The sequence below is a fragment of the Amphiura filiformis genome, chromosome 2 (genome assembly GCF_039555335.1).
Source record: "Amphiura filiformis chromosome 2, Afil_fr2py, whole genome shotgun sequence".
NCBI lineage: Eukaryota > Metazoa > Echinodermata > Ophiuroidea > Amphilepidida > Amphiuridae > Amphiura > Amphiura filiformis.
In genome coordinates this window covers 55,888,761-55,912,221 of record NC_092629.1, presented here as the reverse complement: position 1 = coordinate 55,912,221, position 23,461 = coordinate 55,888,761, and positions in this window count along the sequence as shown.

Below are 23,461 nucleotides of genomic sequence, written 5' to 3'. Positions count from 1 at the left end.
TTTCACAACAACAACGGGGGATACTGGATCCATGGTGCTGAAAGCGGGCTGAAAGTGGGCATGTCAACCTCCTATTTTCTCTCAAAATATTGTTTACTATTTTGATTTGAAACCTGTGGGAAAGTTTCAAATGTGTGTTTTAACAGAAAAGTCAATTTGTGACCGTACAGCACGAATGAGCCGTAAATGTCCTCAATTGTATTCTGAGTTACAGTGTAAAATGGGCATGAAGGTCGTATTCATAGGTACCTCAATTTGGTGCTACGTGTACCTCATTTAATGAGATACACGTAGCACCAAATTGAAATACCTATGAATATGACCTTCATGCCCATTTTACACTGTAACTCAGAATACAATTGAGGACATTTACGGCTCATTCGTGCTGTACGGTCACATTTAGCTAAAAATGTCAGTTAAGACCTTTTTGCATTCACATGACCATATGTTACATTTTGTGCATCTCGTGTATCTTAAATAATGAGCACAGGTTATCTTCAATGATGTTTTTTCTACATTGTATACCCGAATTTACACATGCATAGAGTTTAAACCAGGGGCTATTTTAACGTGCCTCACTGTCACGTTCGTGCAATGAGATAAAAGTGTTGATGAAGTAGAGTGCGTTTCAAAAATAAAAAAAATGACATTTTTACCTGAATGTGACCGTAAGAAAGGCTCTACCATTGTCTACTATTAAAGCATATCTACACGGATTGTTAATTGTCACTGTACGAATATTTTATCTCGGCACGTACGTGACAGTGAGGCACGTTAAAATAGCCCCTGGTTTAAACTTTGGAAGCAACATAAGCCATTTCGTCGGCAGAGCACTATCGTAAGCGCAGTTTGGACAATTTTACCGGAGGAGCATTTTTGTGTTTTGCGAAGTCGTTTGTTTCCCCAGTAGCCATAAAATGACATGGGCATGTAAAACAATTTAATTTTAACAATTAACTATATAAATGTTGTTAAAGTTAATAAATAGATGAATTATTTATTGATTTAGATGTCATAAGTGGCACATACCATAGTGTTGCACTCAAATAGAAATAAGTGTAGAGTGCAATACTATCGTATGTGCCACATAGGATATTGTAGCAGCCACTGCTATTAGGATATGCGTAATATCAGCTCAAATGTCCAATATTTGTCATTTTATGTTACTTAACAACTGTTAATTTATTTAGGCACATACTATTTACAATAGCAAGAAACCTTTTGCCCTAATGTTATCTCTCAAGATTTATTACTGAATCAAAAAATAAGAACACCATATTTAAACTTAGCCAGCTTTGTGACATCGCGTTTAGCAGTCACAGTCAGTGATGTGTTAGAGACTGTTTTGCACTTACGATAGTGTAGCATTCCGTGATTTTGTTGTTTAGGTCCACTAGAAAGTATCGTGTGTGGCACATACGATGGTCTTGCAGCAGATTAAAAACAAAATTTAGCGTGCAAGACTATCGTAAGTGGCACATACATGTACGATAGTCTTGCAGGCATTAATAAAATTGCATTGAACTTATTTTATTTTATTGCTTAAAAAATAATGAAGCAATTTTAAAACTTAAAACCTGGTTTAAAATGTGTATTTTAACGGCTTCCATAATTCTTCAACATCTCAAATTGGCCAAAAATTTCACTTACGATAGTATAGCACTCTGCCGACGATTTTGAATTAAGATGTTCATTATTCTGATGCAAAGTGAGTAACTGTATTAAAATGTTCTTGAAATCATGAATTTTCGAGGCATATTGAGTAAGTTCTTTGAAATGTTTAATATGTTTTCTTTAGTGTAAATTCTGTGGACATGACATAATGATAACACAAAACTAATTTGAAAATAACTGTTTTTGAATTTAATTAAAACACAATACCGATTGTCACACAAAACGTCAATAATTGCATTGAAGAGTTTCTTTTTGTACTTTGGGTATTACATATTACTTATGTAGCCTGGTCGTGTTAGTAAGTTGGGTGGGATGTCCATTTTGTGTGTGTGTGTGTGGGTGTGGGTGTGCGGTGGGGTGTGTGTGTATGTGGGGGGGGGGGGTCTGGTATATTTAGTGCAGCAGATAAAATGTGTGTCATTACCAGGGACAGGCGATTTGCATTTCCGCGCAATTGGCTATTTTTTTTCCAATGGCCAGGAATACATGCTTTGCACTGAAAAAAGAGTTCCGCGCAATTCCGCGCAATTTGCTATTTTTTCCGCGCAAATCGCCTGTCCCTGGACTCATTACCCATTAGGTGTTCTATGAAATGTGCTCGTCAGTTCATTTAGGATTTTTTTGGTACCTACAATATATAGGCTGGGTTAGTTGGTAAGCTGGGTTAGGGGACAATTTTGGGGTGTCTGGTATCGGTATTGCATCAGGCAAAATGTCTGTCATACCCTATTTCGTGTTCTATGAAGTATGTTTGTTCATTTAAGTTTTTTTGAGTGGTACCGACAACCGGGACCGACAATATCTAGCCCGGGCTAGTTGGCAAGCTGGGGGTAAGTGTCATTTTGGGGTGTCTGTTTTCGGTATTGCAGCAGACAAAATGTCTGTCATACCCTATTTCATGTTCTATGAACTATGTTTGTTCATTTAAGATTATTTTTGAGTGGTATCGACAATATCTAGCCCGGGCTAGTTGGCAAGCTGTGGGTAGTGGTCCATTTTGGGGTGTCTGTTTTCGGTATTGCAGCAGACAAAATGTCTGTCATACCCTATTTCGTGTTCTATGAATTATGTTTGTTCATTTAAGATTATTTTTGAGTGGTATCTACAATATCTAGCCTAGGCTAGTTGAAAACAGGGGGGCCGCGGCGGTACTTTAGGCTGTCTGATACCGGTAGTGCAGGGGACTATGTGTCTGTTATTGTCCATTTAGTATTCTATACACTACACTCATTCATTTGGAATTGTTCCTAAGTGGTACCTTGCTCATCTATGTTTGGCTGATTTTCAGGGGGGCCTGGGGGGTCTGACAGGCCTTTGACAGAAGTTAAAATGTCTGCCGTTTGTGATGTTGATATATGGAGAACGTTGCGCACACTATGCTGGTGGTTTTGAATGGTACCACGCTCATCTACCCTGAACCTATATTTCTAGCTATTTGGAGGGCCCCCGGGGGCACACACAGTGGGTGGAACCCGGCAGACACGCCATTCCGTTAATATCAAGTGACCCCCTACACACGTCTGTGGTCAGATATTGGTACCTCGTTCGTCTACCAAAATGTCTCTCTCCTGACGGTCTAAATGCAATTCGATATTTCTGATGTGCTCTCAGGTCCCACAAAAAATACTGTGTGTACTGTGCACTGCGTAATGAGCAAAGTGATTGAAATACTTCGTATATTAAAACAGGAACCCAGCAAACACAAAACGTTTTCGACATCATTCGCAAAAGGTTATAAAAGGTTGTCAGAAAACGTTTCAATGTCGGGTTATATAAAGGGTACATCAATGGTATAAAACGTTTTCATAACATTAAATAACATTTGTTGGTAATTTACTGCACAGCAAACACAAGTGTTTTACAGAAAACATTTAATTGTCGGGTTATATAAAGGGTATAAAAACATTTTAATAACATTCCAAAAACATTTTTGAAAACTTGGTACAAATCATTCTAAACAGAATGTTATTTTGGGGTTGAAAAAATATTTTGCATAAAATGTTTGCCCAAAAATATTTACAATAACGTTTTAAAAATGTTTTCACGATCTTTATATAACCCAACATTTAAATGTTATTAAAACGTTTTGTAAAAAACATTTTTAAGAACATTTCTGTGTTTGCTGGGTGCAAATATTTTAACATAATGTTATTTAAGTGTTTGGCCAAAATGTTTGCAAAAATAGTTTACAATGACATTTCGAAAACATTTTTAAAATATTGTTGTAGTGTGTTTTCATACAAAACGTTGTAAAACGATTTCATGACCTTTATATAACCCGACATTTTAATGTTATTAAAATGTTTTTACCTATTAAACCCAAACCCAAAATATAACTTAGTTATTTAAAACGTTTTAAAAACGTTTTTGTGTTTGCTGGGAAGTTCGTCCACTATAACTGGCCCAAAGTATTAGCACAAGCAGCATTTGCATCCGTTTATAACAACAGCCAAAGTACATTCTAATTTACATATTTTTAGGTAAAACCCGACTTAGAGGTATGATCACAAGAAAAGTTAAAACGGCTATTTACACTGAAATATGATATAATTAGACTTCAATAACGCATGCATAAATTGGCTTGGTTTGACAACATAAGGTTGAGTTCACATAGGAGTATACTATTCGGGTATACGGTGCACGTTTTGCAGATGCACGCGTATAGCTTAAATCGAGGAAGGTAATTTCACTATTCGAAAAGGCCGTATACCTGCATATAGTATAGTATAGTATAGTATAGTATAGTATAGTATAGTATAGTATAGTATTGTGGGAATCGTGCGCGTTCGACTTTAGAGCAGCGTATACCGTTCTAATTTTAAAACTAAACCATATGTGGGTAAATGTATTTTTTTAATAAATCTAATGCTGCACATTATGACACATCATTGAATGCAAGTAAAGTTACAAGCATTTCATTAAAATTGGCAAACTGACCTATACTCGCCTGATCGAATAGCGTATAGCGTATAGCGAATACCGTATAACGTATACAGCATACTTCTATGTGAACTCAGCCTAATGCATTTGATTAATCCAATCACAAATAAATTGGTCATGAAATATTTTTGTTTTGAAAACTTAAAGCTGTCATAGAAGAAACCCTAGATAGGAATGCACCATTTCCAATCTTAAGTTTGATTTGCGTACAATTGAAATAAACAGAATTGCAATATTGTACTAAATATACTAACCTGTGCATGATACTCCATTTCCGCTGTAACCGGTATTACACACGCACATGGAGGTGCTGTTGCAATTAGCATTTGCGTTGCAATCAGAATCCACATTACATAAAACTGTACAAAAATGTATGATTTTTGGAAATGGGTTACTAAAAAGTGATATATTATTAACCCCCTGAGCACTACGTGCCGATCTAACATGCCTCGGCTTGGTCAATTACATGATATCTTCACTTTAATCACCAATCAGAATGGATCTTTGCAAACATTTCACCCCAATTTTTTTGCGTGGTGAACAATGTTGCTGATTGGTCCAATTGATAACGAAAACTTCTTTTTGGCCAATCGGCAGGTAGTTCTCATAAGTTAAAATAATTGATATAGCATTAATATTATTGTAAATATACCACACGTCATGCACTTGCGTGACATATTAAATGCATCTGAATAAACACCCGTCTACTGCGAATGCAGACGTACTGCAAATTAAACGTGACCGTTCCCTTCCCTGCACCAGTACCAGATAGCAAGACTTCGTTGGCCCAACGTTGGCAATGGTCGAGATGGTCGCGATCGGTAAGCCGACGTCAAGTCAATGTTGGACCAACTTTGTTGTGCCAACCTTATATTATGGTTGGTATGCCAACATTGGGCCAACGTAGCTTGCCAACCTTAAAATGGTGGTCGATACACCAAGGTTGGACCAACGTTGTTGTGCCAACCTTAATGCCGACATCAGAGCAACATTGGTAAACAGTATACTGTTGTCTAAGTCATGCGAATGGTCAAGTTTATATTTTCTATTTACTATGCGGATTAAAGTGTGACATTAAATAAAGACTATAAAAGCCCCAGTAGATAAACTAATTATAGTAATAATAATAATAATAATAATAATAATAATAACAATGATAATGCTTAGTAGGCCTAGAAATAATAATAATAATAATAATAATGATAATAATAATAATAATAATAATAATAATAATAATAATAATAATAATAATAATAATAATAATAATATAACCCTAATAAATACATAATTATAATAATAGCAATAATAACTTAGGAATTCAATCATAAGTAACGTTTTTATTCCAATATTACTTTTTAATGAATTTGAAAAAGAATCAACATCTATAGTAAATGTTATCAATATTTACAGTAAATTTGACCAATATCCCTCAAAAGATGTACTTTAGCAAATATTGCTTATATTAACTTAAAATACTTCATCAATAATAACCCCGTTAGCTCAGTCGGTAGAGCATCAGACTATTAAGGTAGAGGTCCCCGGTTCGATTCCCGGTAGATACCCGAAGGTAAGTGACAAGTATTAAATTAACCTCGGAAATTTGTCTTCGTTGTTAAATAGATAGCCACGTAATATGAGACTCAATACAAGCGCTGTCATTTACTTAAAACTAATATTTTTCATATCTTATTAATGTTGGCAAATGTTTGGCTAAAGGTCAAATTACCATAATGACAATGTTGGGCCGACGGACAAAAATGCGTTGGACCATCGTTCACCTACCAACATTGTGCCAATATCCAGCAATATGTTAGGCCAACTATGCTTTGCTATCTGGGTATTCAATAATTGAAATGAATTAATATTGAAGCAGAGATTAGTCTTTTACATTTTATCGAAGATTTTTTTATCAAAACCCATCTAATGGTAAACATAGTCTAAACACATACTTTTAAAAATGAATTATATTCCGCCAGGGACCTACTTGTAAAAATTCCTTGCATTTCAGGTTTTTGGTTGTAATGAAAAGTAACTGACCTTCAATATGGAGACTAATCAGTTCGTTTTAAGGTCACTACAGACATTTTAGAATATTCCATGTAACATTTTTTTAGTTATTTAATCTAATCCCAGTAATATTTAAGTTCTGACAAATATTTGGTCACGTAAAACCGATAATATATTTGCAACAGACATTCTACAAAACATTTTATCGATTTTACGTCATCAAGCATTCGTTAGAACTTAAAACATTACTGGAAATAGAATGGGGATAGATTAAATAACGAATACATGTTACATAGAATATTCTACGTCGAAAACACGGAGGCCCTTATTGTACTTTTAAAGGATGTCTCCTGCAATCACAACATTATGCCTTGTTAGAAAAATCAAGCACGAATCACATGGTTTTATGTAAAACAGACTCATATTGACTATAAAAACGGATAAAAACAGCCGCTCTCAACACGCGATATTCAAAATTCCCGCGCCGAAATTGTCTAGTCCAATGACGTCATTGTTCTTATGTCTTTTATTGTAAGATTGCTGATTTACTATAATTGTGTTTACAAGTCTGTCATTTTATAAAGAATTTACCAAACATGTCTTGACAAAATGTGTGATTTTAATGTATTTTGATGTCTGAAAGATTGCCAATTGGCTGCCTTTTTCGCAGTACAGATCCAAGCGTAATTGTCGGTTGATCTACGAACAAATTTGCTTACATCTTTGCACTACATGACGTATTAAAAAGTCGAACTGAGAGAACGATATTTTTAGCTTGTTTGGATTGAAAGCATCCACGTATAGAATTCTGAAAGACTTGGAACTGTCCACGAGGCTTTCCCCCTTGTTTCCAAACAACGTCATTACTTTTACAAGCTTTGCCATCACAATACTTTCCCAGGCGTTTGCAACTTCAGCAGCTCATAGGGTTCTATTATATACCTTCCCTCCGGAGCTACCTTCTCAAACATGTTGTAAAATGTTCAATCCTGGCTGTCTTCTCTGCTGCTCTGCTTTCAATGCCATGTTTTACCATCTCCTCCTCCATCTCATTTATGTACATTTGTTTCGTCGCTGCTTTGTTTTGCCACGTTTTCTCTTTTTTTTGCCTTATTATTGTTTGATGTATTAAGTTCCCCTTTAATTGAGCGCTCAGCCACCATTGTCTTTTCACCTGGTATCCGAATTGTTGTAAATAAAATAAAATAAAATTATGCAGGCCTCAAAAAAATACGTATATGTATATATGCATTAAGGATACGATACATGATTTACCGACAAGTGACTCATTTCGGAATGTGATCATGAATTTTGAAGAAAAAAAAGTTCCCACGGGGTTCGTTGGGATTCGAACCAGCGATTCGTAACTTCCTTTGATTACGGGTCTAGTGCTTTACCGCTCGGCTACGGTGGCAGTTGAGCGGAGGAGTGTAATGATAAAAGATAAATCTCATAATGCCATCTTTATCCTTTTGTTTACTAAAAAAAGACGCGTTTTGTAAAGATAGATTAGCCGTTTTATGCATGAATAGCACGAACGTTTGGGAAAGGTTTCAAACAAATAATAAAGACACTGATGTGATGATGAAATTGCGTAAGTCGGGAAATATCTGCGTCGCAATGTTTTGTTTTGGTTTTAGGAATTTGACCTTAAAATTTACGACTTCTTGACATTATCATTTGAAATCAACAAAAGATATTTCAACAGTATGTGGTCTCATTCTTGCTCTAGAATGTTTTGCACATGTATATGAAATAGCTTCAACAATGGTTCGCTGCATAATGGTAAAAACAGCCTCGACCTAAAAAAAGGGCGAGAGGTACCATATTTACGGATTCAGGCTAAATTTAAAATTGATATAAAACGTTTATTTTTTGATCGATTACAAAAATTAATTTTTGTCATATAAAGAAGTTGTGCCTGGCGTGAATTACACTACAGGTTTTATTCTTAGGGCTCTATGACTTCTTCAAATAATTTTTTAAATGATAGCGTGAATCCCCTGGCCCTCTATAATTACTCACAAAAGATCAAGTCCCCTTAATATGGATCTGGGCTGATATTCATAAAACCACGCTAGGCCTAGTTGACAGCTAAAATTGACTTTAGCAAGCTGCTAAGCCTAGCTGATTGCTAATTCTTATTCATAAAACCCAGTTAGAGTTAGCAACATTCTAAAATTTTGCCAAAACTTAGAGTTGATCTGGGGCAGCGCTAAGTCACTAGTTGACAACTAGTCAGTCTGCATTTGGACATGATTTATTGTTTTAATTTCATATTAACTGTTGTCAAATAAGAAAAATAATGTTCTCAGAATATTCTGTTTCTGAGGTCTTCAGTGTGTTTTACACATAAGAAACTGTCTTAAAAACACACAACAAATTTAGGGTGAATGAATAAACATTGAACTAAGCCAGTATTGTTTAACCAAATTTGCACAAGAAAATGATTATGATATAGCAAGTAATCTTTAGTTAAGCAGATATGTTCAATCGAAGCAATTCTGTTCAATTGTTTGATACGTAAAATATATATTTTGGAGACATGTTACCAATGTTCTCTTTGGTAAAGATGCATGACTTATTTTCAATAACAAATTATATGTCAATTTGATAAAGATAAATCATGCTTGGCTTACTCATGGTGGACATTTTGTTATGATTTGCCGTAACAACCTTGTAGGCCTATATAGCTTACAAAATACACATGTAATTTTATTAACGAAATCTCAATGAAGACCATCAGCAATGAGTCATTACATTTTGATCATTTTGACTGTGGTTCAGAGCTCAAGTATAATAGACATGTATTATATAAGCCTATTGTATTAGATGTTACACAACTGTTGAAGGCCATAGCACCCAAAACACCCAAATAAGTTATCAGCTAAATATTTCTAGTTGATAGCTAGTTAGCAAAGTGTTTAGCAAGGTTTTATGAATAAGAAATTAGTTGATTGCTACGTAGCTATCAACTAGTGGATTTAACATCTTGCTAAGCACTAGTTGGTTGCTAATTTAGCAAGGCTTTATGAATATCGGCCCTGCTCTCCTGACAAACATAAACACTGACATATACAGAGCGACAGACATACAGACAGACACTTATCAACTTTCATATAGCAGCATATGTCTATACTTACTAGGTTCTGGTGTTGTGCCATTCTGTCCTTGAATATAGCCAGTTAGGGCTAGCGTCAATACAATGAGTATCGACGTAGCCATATTACCTGTTAAACAGAAAAACAAAGAAAATAGTATGGTCAATCCGAATTTTTTCCATATTATTGTTTGCGCGAGTGAAAATGCACAAGCAAAACGGAAATAATGAATGAATAGAAAAAAAGTATATATATATAATAAACAAAACAAAAGAAAGAAAGAAAGACAAAACAAAACAAAACCAAAAAAAACCAAAAAAAACACACCAAAAAACAAACAAACCCCCCCAAAAAAAAACCACATGTAACCAGTATTGATGCAAACAATCTGATTGTGATGGCACTGATGGGCTTCCTATAAAATAGCTAATTCTTAGCTTCATTCATTTTTCCTTGCACTTTTAAAATGTGTTTCGTTGTATATATATTTACCGTAAAAGTACTGATGTAACATGGCTAATCGCCATAGCGATAAGTCAAAAATAGTTTTGAATGTATTGACTCGCACAATAAATTGGCTGCACTCGTTGCCCGTCATGTTTGTGTGCAATCAGAGATTGAATGCAATACCACTCTTTTCAAAGAATTAAGATGCTAGTCGTACAGGTGCGAGTGAGCCATAGGCCTTCAAAAATACACACATGGAATCAGCATATTGTGAAATTTCATAGAATTGCGATCCAGGTCTTAAAACCTGATAATCTATGCTGTGATGCAGAGAAACAGCGTACCATACTGCAGTTACTGTCCGTTTTCCTATACACAATACACAGTGCTCTCACCATTGACGCGTGACCCTACAAATGATGTATGTTGGGAGAATGGACACTTGCCTAGTTAACATCACTGTGTGAAAAATAACCAGCCAATATTTTATTTATTCTCCAAAACTTCTAGCAAATATATTTCTCTAACATGACCTAAAATTACAGCTAGGTTAGATGTTCAGAAATGGTCGTACTTTTGTAAAATATGAGTGAGGGCAAGGCATAGCTAGCCAACTCCCCGTGTTATTTGAATGGAGATTTGACCGAAAATATTGGTATCGGACCGCTCACTTCTGAAGGATGCCACAAAAAACCGGTAAAAGCTACATTTAAATTATTCTAAATAGGTTCTAGAAAATAAAGTTTTGTAACATGTCCTAAATTTTTAGCTAATTTAGGTGTTTGGAGAGGGTCGTACTTTTGTGTTTTAGGAAGGACATGTAAACGACAGATAACACCAAAAATATGAAGAAATTATTTCTAAACCGTGTTAAGTCAAAAATCATTATGTTGCTCATTTTCAAGAATGCTGGTTTACAAAAAGCACGACATTGTCTGATTTCGTGAACAAAGCCACACATAACATTGTTTCCTTTCGTTTCCTTTGTAATCGGTTACCCAACTGAAGCTATGAATACCAGCTTTATTGCGATATCGCACATGAAAACAGTCACTTGTGCACAACCAGAGAAGATCCGATTTAATCAGTTGAGCTGTTTCAATGAGTGTTATCTTGGTTTAATAGCTTTTAATGGGGTTAAGTCCTGCAAAGGTCGAGATGAATTCTACTGTAGACATGACTGCATCATGCGTCTAATGCAGGGCAATACATTTAAAAATAGTTTTGACCCATCGCTACTGTTGAATCGCTACATATCATGCATATGGAAAGGTTTCTATACAAAAACGATTCTCTTATAAACCAGCATGCGCACAGTTTACACCTCGATACACCTGAGCGCACATTTTCGTCCCAAGAGCTTCCAAGCAAAGAACAACAATCAGTGTGCATAGCAATGTAGGAGCTGTGAAACTTCTAGCTAAATATGGGCCCTTTTGATTTTTTTTGTATATATATCAAACGAAAGCTAACACTTCCCCCTAAAAACACCGTTCGTCACTAGGTCAACAGATAACACAATTCAATGTTATAGCAATGCGAATGTGGAAAACTACCCATCGAAGCACATGTTTTGACCAAAATGTAGATTTTTTTTAAACAGTCAAAACCTTAAGTGTTCCTTTTTCAAATTTTATGTCATTAAATGAAAAAGCACACTTATATTGTCCATATACTAGAGTCACTAGAATGAGCAATGGTCAATTCTCTTTAAATTACAAATCTTGTGCAAAAAGTTACTATTTTCGCCTGTTTTGTCATACGGTTGTAAATTCAAAAAAAAAGAGCGCTTACAAATTGATATGCTTTTGAAATGGATATTCGTTATGTTAAGAAACCCATTTGACTTTATTGAATAGGCCATGGTAACAACATATACTGCGAAATAGTTAATTATAGAAAGTAACAGATAGACGTATATATACGCCAGCCACTCCACGTTGTTACGGGTAATCGATCAGCAACTCAATTGAATTTATTTAAATAATTGTATATCGACGGTAAAGTATGCTTTTGTGTGCTGGCGAAGATTCAGTCACACCCGTGGGATGTATGAGAGCAAAAGGTACCTCTCACTCCGGTGGGCGCTTTCACATGACATTCTTTTGACCATTTATTGACAGTAGCCTGCCTGATAAAGCGTTTTACGCTAAATTATATAAATTATTTGATATCAGAAGGACATTCCTCGTATTCAGAATTCAATTCTATGGCCAATGTGCTCTCATGTCCCACACAAATACTGTCGAACGTTCATATACCAGAGCCCTTAAGCTTATTAAGATTTCACAAGTAAGAATTAAAATGAGCAGAAATTTGAATAACTTTGGATTGGATTAACGTTAAATCCTGCAAGTTTTTTCTCTATACTTAGAATTTTTTGTTACATATCGGGCTCTGGTTATTTAAAAGCAAATTATGGTTATTAGGTGCAAGGTTTTGTTATAGAATTACTTTACATTGACTCAGTAACTCATTTTGAGTCATTTTGAGTCTTTTTCTAGAAAAAATGACAGTTAGAATTTTTTTGTTATGTATTGGGCTGAGTATTTTTTTTGTTACGTATTGGGCTCTGCTTATTTTTAGAGCAAATTATGGTTATTGGGTCCATGTTTTTGTAATAGAATTACTTTTTATTGACTCAGTAACTCATTTTGAGTATTTCTAGAAAACAATTTTGACAGTGTTTTTTCTCTATACTTTTTCTCTAAAAATTTTTTTGTTACGTATTGGGCTCAATACATTTTTTGTTACGTATTGGGCTCGGGTTATTTTTAGATCAAATTATGGTGATTAGGTGCATTTGTTTGTTATAGAATTACTTTATATTGACCCAATAACTCATTTTGAGTCATTGTGAGTCTTTTTAGAAAAAACATTGTTAGTGTTTTTTTCTCAGAACTTAGATATTTTTTGTTACGTATTGGGATCTTGTTATTTTTGGAGCAAATTATGGTTATTAGGTGCATGTTTATCAGTGATAGACGATCGAGGCTCGTTGCTTTTCAGATGAAAATATATGGGTCTAGGTCTTTGGGTGACAGATTTAAAGGAAAAATATGGGGTCTTTGGGTGACAGAACATGTGCTGGTAATGGGGTCTTTGGATGACAGCGATGGTGAAAAAAGGGGTCTTAACAGCCCTACATACGCCGACGTCACCTCCAAAGTAGGAGTGCCCCCCCGGATTTCAGCACATCACATCAAAGCTCCCATTGGGTGCCCCATTACCTTTTAAAAGGAATATTTATTTGCATTGTGCTACAAACCGATCAAAGAAATAATGTCACCATTTATCAGAACCAAATATAGTACTAATTCAATTTTAGAAGCTAGTATTTGGTGAATTTTTGGAGAATCTTGCATGAGAAAAAACCGGTTTGTTAAATTATCGATATCTTGATTACGGCACGTTAATATAGACATGCGTGATGTACCCTGTATAATTGCGTAACATGAAATAGGGGAAGCTACCTTTATAATCAAGCAGGAGTTTGTTTATTATGACATCAGGGGGAAAACCCAGATGAATGCAATAACAACATCATTTATGACGACTGTTTATGTCAAGGGGAAAAATCCCCTGAGATAGATTGTGAAATGGACATAATAGTGGGAAAAACCCAGAAGGAAGTGATGTAAGGTGAAATGTTAATGTCTATTATTAGAACATTGGGAAAATCCCAAATTTGCTTCAAAACATCATGTTTGCAATAATTCTAGGCAGACATGTATCGATATGATTGTAATGTGAATGGATGTAGCTATAGCTCTCAAAAAGAGAGTAAATAATGTTAACCAATTAAAATCAGGATACTCAAGGAGTATTACTGAGTGTGGCCAGGGAGACCATGAGTTTCCGGCAGTGCTATTTAAAACAGTCTCTGAGCGATGGAGATAGATGGATATTTTCACCGACAAGCTGGAAATATGGTTATTTCAAAGCTACGAAAATGGTCAAAAGTAAGACATATATAGATCTACTGCGGATTGTGAAGGACTTTATGAAAAATGTTACAATTATTATCATCTGGATACAGATCTGACAGGCTTCAATAGCCTTTATTATGACAGAATGCCATGGGAGATTGAGAAACTCCACATGTTTGTGATGGTCTTCGTGCTTCAAAAAAGAAGTACATTTTAACCAGTTTACATAGCCAATAATTGAGCTATTTTAATAGAGCAACGAAGGAGATTGCGAGCACACAAAAGTGCTCTTCCTCAGCAGAGGATTAAGGGGGTACTACACCCCTGGCCAATTTTGTGCCTATTTTTGCATTTTTCTCAAAAAATATAGCACATTAGTGACAGGTAAGATATGTGTATTATAGGGGCAAAGACTACAACTACTGCACTGAAAATTCAGCAACTCAAGGCAAGTAGTTATGATTTATTGATCAAATATTGGTTTTCCCTCATATTTGACTCTAACTCGATAACTGTTGTATGTGCTAAAATAAAAATTCCAGTGCAGTAGTTCTAGTCCTTGCCCCTATAATATACATATCTTACTTGTCACCAATGCGCTATAATGTTTGAGAAAAATACAAAAATAGGCACTAAATTGGGCAGGGGTGTAGTACCCCCTTAAAGTTCTTCTGTCGAATTGCTGGAGTTTGCTGGGTTTGTGAAGGCCACGCATCTGTCAAATCAGCGGAGCTGTGTTGAAGAACCCTGTTCCCTGGAAAAGAGTGATTGGTGAAAGAAACACCATTTTGGAGAAAGCAGCGCAAGCATATATATATATTGTGTAGAAAGCAGCGCAAGAAGATAAATAATAGGAGAAAGAAGCATCATTTTCGTGTGAGGATTTCATACGCAAGGATATTTATAAGCGCAAGTGTACACTGGACTTCGCTGATTTTCGCAGGACAAGTGAATAAGGATAATTATATTACATCAGTCGCCCAGAACATTGCAAGAACTCTAGGATCACCAACAAGAAGACCGCTGGTTAAGTACCGATAGAATAAAACTGATTGTGTGATTTTATTGTAAATGCAATATTGTTGTTATATGTACCAAGCATACTTTGTTTTCAATTAAAGACTTAGATTTTTTTCCGAGAAGTGAAACTGCAATTGGTTGATTTTTTTGTTACAGTCTATTTACATTGGTACCAAATATAACATGTAGCCTAACTGTCCGTTTGCAAAAATACAGAGTAGGGGGGGGAGGTTGAATATAGAAAAGTACAAAATGTCTTCTTTGTGATTATTAATATCGTGAGGGGAATTGATAAAACGTACACAAATATTAACAATTTTCACGCTACGGGCACGTGCTTCGACGTTCTTGTCAAGAACTTGGGTCAGAGATTATTACGCAAAAGGAACAGTTACCCAGCAAACACAAAACATTTTCTACATCATTCACAAAGAGTTAGAAACGTTACCAGAAAATGTTTAAATGTGGGGTTATACAAAGGGTATATAAAGGGTATAAAACGTTTTCATAACATTCAAAGTCGTTTTTAGATAAGTTACTGCAAATATTGTAACATAATGTTATTGAAGTGTCGACAAAATATTTGGCGAAAAATATTTGCAAATAATATTTTACAATAACATTTAAAAATATTTTTGCAGTGTCTTTTCATACAAAACGTTTTAAAACGTTTTGTTGACCTTTATATAACCTGATATTTAATGTTATTCAAACATTTTTACCAAAACCAAAAATCGAAAATATAACCTGTTAAAATGTTTTTAAAACGTTTTGTGTTTGCTGGGTATGTCACGAAATTCATTTAAAAAAAATCATCATTTTGCCTCCAAAAACGCCCCGAAAATGCTGAAGTTCGTTTCAAAAATAGGATATGTACAATATGTTATCCCCAAAGTAGCCACCCAGCAAACACAAAAACGTTTTTAAAACGTTTTAAATAAGTCATATTTTGGCTTTTGGTTTAGGTAAAAACGTTTTAATAACATTAAAATATCGGGCTATATAAAGGTCATGAAAACGTTTTAAAACGTTTTGTATGAAAACACACTACAACAATATTTCTAAAATGTTTTCAAAAATGTTATTGTAAACTATTTTTTCAACCCAAAAATAACATTCTGTTTAGAATGTTTTGTATCAGGTTTTCAAAAATATTTTTGGAATGTTATTAAAACGTTTTTATACCCTTTATATAACCAGACATTTAAACGTTTTCTATAAAACATTTTGTGTTTGCTGGGCAGTAGATTATCAAAAAATGTTTTTCAATGTTATACCCTTAATATACCCTTTATATAACCCGACATTTAAACGTTTTCTGACAACATTTTATAACCTTTTGCGAATGATGTCGAAAACGTTTTGTGTTTGCTGGGCATAAGGATTTAATTGTATGTCTTTCCTTGACAAAAATCGCCTATCGGAGGTCCCTTTTACTGCAGTATTCCATAATCATCCAAAACTTACCTTTTGTCAGGTATTTTCAACAGATTTTACAAGTTTCCTAGTTCATCGCCGAATATTGTCAAAACTCCACTTTCGTATCAATAAAGGGTTCCACCTAATAAGTATCCACTTTAATATTAGAACTTCCAAATATGAGCACTATTTAAAAACTTACACTTTTTAAATGCTCAGTCGGAACTATTAGAATCTATGATTTTCCAGATACGCTCATGTACTGAATATGATCATCTACCACCGCTGAAGAAGCAGTCAGAAGCTATTGAAACTATTGGCAACTGATTACGACAATTGCCTAATAAGGTATAATTTATACCAAATATGGAATTGAACCATGCATATTGTCAAGGTCGTGGGCGCAACAGGCAATAAAATTCCAATGGATGTTGTCATGCGCTATTAATTACTAAAAAGCATTTATTCTTGAGTTTGTAATATACATTAGCCATTGGATTTATTTATATATTTCGTTGGGGCTCTACACTTGTAGCTCTCATTATATTACACAGCTTTTTCAATTACTTAATGAGATTAAATTTCATCTTCAATGATTTGCAACAAAAGTGAATTGAATATACACTTCAATATTAAACGCGGTATATGAGTTTCCACGACAATGAATAATGACAGTTAAATATACATATAGCAACAGGCAAATTTGTTATATTGGTAGACAAGATAAGATGTATTACCAGAAAGAGAAATTATATCCAAATGAGTAGGCTACACTGCAAAAAAGTGGTCAGCATTAGAACACCAGTTGTTCAAAATTTGACTTACTGTATTCAATTTCGTAATGCTTAGTGTTCACAACGTAACGTCAGAGCACAGTGTAATGAGATTTGATACGCCAAAGACTGGCTCACACTATGACGTATGGGGGGTACCGCAAGCTACGTTAAGTTGCGAATTGCAATTTTGAATTTCCCGCCAATCATCGTGTGTTGCCGTCAATTGTCGCTGACGAGTCCGCTAGCGAACGCAGACGGCCATAAATTATCAGTCGCGTCCGTCAGAAAATTTTAAGCATGTTGAAAATTATGTGGCAGCAAAAACATTAGTTGTGCTCCCGTTCAGATTTCGTTGGAGACCGCAACCCTTATTTCTTTAACGTTCCGTGCAAACCGTCTTTAGTCGTTTTGAGGCTGTCACAATTTCGTTGGTAGTCGTTGTCAACGACCATTGAAAAAAAAAACCAACGACAAGTAACGTCACATCTCGAACCCTGACGACACATTGTGGCAAGTAACGAAATTTTAACGACCTTGGTGCGACAATGGCTTGTGAATTTTGCCCGGAGGGTGACGGATGTTGACTGTTGATGGCGGGTCATTTGCGAGTACCTGCGGCATTGCAACGGTGGTTTGCGATCGGTTACGATGGTCCACGATGGATATAAAATATAAAATACTGCGTATGTTACCCAACTCAACGGCCAGCTAAAATTCCATTGAACCGTGTTAGTTCCATCAAAGATCTTGGTCTTGATATTTCCTCATCTTTCTCTTGGGATGATCACATTAACAGGGTTGTTAAAAAGTGTTATAAAACGATAAAACGCACCATTGGCACCGAGGCTGATTATACACTTGAATGATGTTGTATTTATACTTGCACCTAGCGGCATCTACCGCCGTCGCCAGATGATAGCCTGGCGAAAATGCTTCTTGCGTGGAGTGTTTAAATAAACGAGTTAGGTGAGAAGCATGCACGGAAGGTTAACATCGCTACACTTCTGCAGATGCCCATAGGTGCTAGTATGAACTTGCATCTGATATTCCAAATACCATTACGAACCCAACACATGCACATCAAAGCCAACCTTCTACCTCTTGTCAGGCAAACATAGTCCAAGGGTCCCTTAAGCGTACAATAGTAAAATCGCCCGCTTTTTGCACATTATTCCTATTAGTATTAGATTGAGTCAATTTCAGTTTTTTTTCACTGTTTTTTTTTTTTTTTTACAAATTCCCCACACAAAACTGTGACATCGTCAGACGTCAAAATAGCTTAAATCGCAAAGCTCAATAACATTCTTTATCTTGAACATAGTAAAACCTCCTTGACAGATTAAAAGGTGGTCTATTCTTGTCAAAAAGCTCGTCCCACAGATAAAAAGTAAAAAAAGCAAAAAACCGCATTCCGTATTAGGTTTTAACTTGGGAAGGGCTTTGAGACGAACTAATAAATTAAGATGGCCTGATCATAATAAATCCAGAGGCTACAACAAGAGTGTAAGATAACGCCCAAATTCTCGAACGGAACATTCCATGCTAATTTAAAACAGCCTGAGTGTGCACCCAACCTCTTGTGGATGTTATTCTACTATTGGTCATGGGTTCCGTTTGTACTCCACCAGGTGAGGTCATAAGAAAAAAATCGTAATCTTTGTGCATGCTGAGCTAGATGTGGTCAATAGCAGGTAACTTAAGAAAACACAATATCCATTTTTACTGCTGCTATTACCAAATTTAGCTTAACATGCTCAAGGTCACAAATTTCGGCAAAAAAAACAGGGTATTTGATTTTTTGTTCTCCATATAACCTCATGGGGAATGGGGGGGGCAGGAATGACCAATGGTAGAACAACATCCAAGAGGTTAGGTGTACACTCAGTCTGCTTTAAATTCGTGCCCTACAAGCACACTTTTGTTGTGGCCTCTGTATTTATTTTCATCATCATGGCACGAAAATGTTTATTGCACAACCCTTTATTGTCTCCAGCTTTTACACCCTTTACATACCCTTTATATAACCGATATTCAAACGTTTATCTGTAAACACGTTTTGTATTTGAATTACTATCACTCAACACAACATTTTAAGTCTTAAAACGAATCACTTTCGGCATCTCTTTAGACGAGCAGGTGAAAACAATTACGATTCAACATCCATGTGCTGTATCGGTTTAAAAGTTCAAGTTCGCTTCCTTATCGAGTGCCAGACGTTTGTTGTCTTCTTTAAACACGATGAGTAAAATGAATGCAGTCACAATGGACCCGAAAACCAACCAGTTCATCCAAAACACTCCTAGAAGACAAAATTCAATCACGGTACATTAAACTAGGGATGACCAATGAACCATCAACTTGATTAGAACACTCCCATAGACATGCAGGGAGCTCAACTGTGCACTGCTTGCACAGACATTTATAAATTGAGCTCATTCTTTTATTTTTCATAATTTTTCTGTAAAAATTAGAGATGTTAATACCAATTATTTTTTGTAACTATCCTGCAAATTACAGCAACATAACTTATTTAGTTTTTCTGTAAGTGTGAGTCAAAATTGGTCCATCGCCACAGTGCGCTTAATTGCCAGTGGCCAAATGCAGCACTGCTCAGAATGGCACAAAATATTCAGATGAATAAGATCAGGTGAACACCTTGACCTACTGAGCTGTAATTTGGCAGAGTTGTCGTTATTACCTCTATTATACCCTCTGTAAAAAGGTTAAAAAAATGAACAAGTAGATCTCGAGTTAAAAATTAAATCACCAGCTTCCCTTTGGAATTTCCATATACCTTTCGAATCATGTTAAATAGACACCTTTCTGAACATAAATGTGAAGTTTCGTGATTTGATGTATTGTTCACCTGATCTCAACCCTAAACATTTTCTTATATTTATACCATCTGCACTGACTTGCTGCTATACACGCACAGGAGCTGTACTTTTAGAATACGCGCCTAATCAATAATGAGTCTTTCACTACATTGTTAAAGTACTCCATGTGCTCCATGTAGCATATGGAGTGACCAGGTCCTAGAGTGTGATGGTTTTGTAGCAGATGACAGTATTCATTCAAGCCTGGGCTGGGCATTATCAGCTATCAAAGAGATACCTTATGCTGCTGCCAATCACAATAGAGGTTAAACATTTTGATAAAACCCCAGAAGTAATATCAGGACAAAGCTGTGCATGTTAGTACTTGATTGTTTGGATTCCTATGTTAAAAATCCCTTGTAGTACATTAGTATTGTTCTTATTGTAGTGTATATTGTTGTGGAAAAAAGTTCACCTGGACTTTTGATTTTGTGCCACTTCGGCCATTATGGATGATTTTGAGCAAATGTTTTCTAAAAGCATGATTTCAGTGCCTCGGGTTGAAGAAATACTTAATGCTATTGACTAGTAAAGTGCCATTTCATAAGAAACCCTTTGATACTTTCACAATATGCTTGTTTCATGTTTGCATATATATTAAAATAAAGAAATATAAAAGGTAAATATATGCTTATACCAATTTTGCTCACATTGCTATTTTTAGACTTTGTCAATTTATTTCGTTCCAATGACCGGTCAGAATGGGAAACTTTGAAAATTCATAATTCGAAAAGTTTTTGACCGATTTTGACAATTTAACCACCAAAATACTTCTGTTGATGAGTTCTTTCCAGAAAACAATCTTTTGTAGCAATAGGGGCAACATGAAATTATGATGGTCATCCCTAATTAAACGATGACGAAGGAAACTGATATAATAGAAGACGGACATAAAAAGACGACTTTGCGTCTGACGTAACTGTTAATCAAATTCCCTACGATCCATGATTGGTTAATAGCGCGTAAAAAGAAAGTTGATTTATCTGGTGCCGATCGGAGAAAAGGAATAGCAGAAAATGGAGAAAAATAACGCATTTTACAAGGCAAAAGCAACTTTTCTAGGCATTGTTGACACGGTGCCTTTGGGAACAGCATGATTCCCACTATAACGACCTTACTTTTTGGATGGTTGGTGTTTGAAGGTGTAAAATTAACAATAAGGCGTCCAGTTTACCAACGCGTTCAGCAACTCATCATCGCGACACTTGTAAACAAACCGTGCTCAAGTTTGCTTGACGGATGACGTCAGACGCAATCTAGTCTTGTTATCTCTGTCTTCAATTCTTAATCAGAGTAAGTTGAATCAGAGCAACTTGAATTATGGGGAGGGCGACTATAGTTGACTAAAACGAATGCGACCCGGCATTGACCTTATGAACTCTCACCCCTGACTTAATTCTGCCCTCCCAGGCAATAATGAAGTCACTGGTTTGTTTATTGCTAGCAGAATAAGCAGATATTGCATTACACGAACCAGCGTGTTTGTTCTTAGCGTATAAATTGTTCGCTATAAACACTAGCCGTAACGGGTACGTACCGCACATCGATATTCGGTCTTCTCAACCCAAAGACATTTAGCGTGAGATATTTGCACTATAAACACACGAGGAAAAATTGAGTGCTGTATTACCGGATGTAGTAACCTCTTCATGATGCCTTGGATGCGCACAGGATATTTAAAGCTTTTTGAGCCAGAAGAGTTATCAAAACAGAAGCTACTTGTTCACCGCCATGATCCCACTGTTGAACAGTATAGCTCGCACCACAATATTACATATCCCCCCCGTGCTTTGCAAGTGTGCCCTTGGGGTCACTGCAGATGTACGGTAATGTTAATAGTTGGTACATGATTTGTGCGGTAACTGTGCCTCACTATAAACAGCACCTGGGGCACTCAAATATGAGAGTGTACGCATGCGTGACCAAATTTTTTTTGAACACCCCCTAAACAAGTTTTCCTCTGTGAGCAAAATGACCCCCTAAGCAAGTTTTTAGCGCGCTTTCCCAAAAATTTGACCCCTAAACAAGTTTTTGTCTAATTTTGACCCCCTAAACAAGTTTTTGTCTAATTTTGATCCCCTAAACAAGTTTTGTATAAATTTGACCCGCTAAACAAGTTTTTGTCTAAATTTAACCCACTTTACAAGTTCTGATGGATTTTGACAAATTGAACAATTTTTTGTAAGCCTACTAACTTGTCATTGAACACTAAAAGTCTACCCCTCCTGGATATACCCCCCTCAGGTACCGTATACCATACCACTTTAAAATATAAATACTGACACAATGAATTCAGAGTGTAGGCCTACCATATGAGGTCTTCAGATTCGTAGCTTGTTAGGCCTACATGAATCTGATTGGATTCTCGTAAAGTAGTTTTGTGAGAATATAAAATACCAATATAGGCCTACAGCGTAATTTATCCAGAGGCAGTATTCACATCGTAGTTGGTTCCGAATTCGGCACCTAAAGTTGAATATCGTGTCCCTGTATCGTGTGCCCTTTTCATGCTTTCTAGGCTACTGCAAATATAATTTCCTAATGTAATCCAGAGAAGGGGATCTCACAAATCTACCAGCAGGAGTAGAAAATAATGTGAGGAATCTATAATGGGTCTTGAAAATCTTTTTGAAATAGGCTACATGATATTTTCTTCCCGGATTTTCGTCTCTCCGTTTGTCTACTGAACTATATACCCATCATAATTTTATATGACGTCATTAATTATAATTAATATGCACGTTTTTTTTTTTTTATCTAAACGGTATTTTACATAGAAGTACGTGGCCATGGTTAAATCACATGTAATACGTCATGAAATATATTTGCATAACATAGTGACACTTTAGGTTTGGAGTATGCTGTAAACATTTAACATACGAACGGGGAATTCCGGCACCGGAATAAACTTTTTTCGGAATCAGAGTTTCAGCAGATTTGAAAAGCGGATTAAAATGGTACCCTAAATGCGTTACAAACGATTTGAAAACTACCCCTTTTCATGAAAATCACCGTTTTTTACCCCCTTAACGCGTCACGCGCGTAACGTGCCCAACCAAGAAAAAACACCCCTTTTCACGCGTTTTTTTGGTCACGCATGCTTACATCATTATATTTGAGTGGCCCCCCGGGAAACAGCAAAGGTTTCGGTAAGAACTATCGTACACGATGTACTAAAAATATACACGCTGGTTGGGACCAAACGGGTACGTCCCAAAATCAGAATATAATAAGTGAGTCATCATTAAAATTTACCAAGATATGTTGCATTC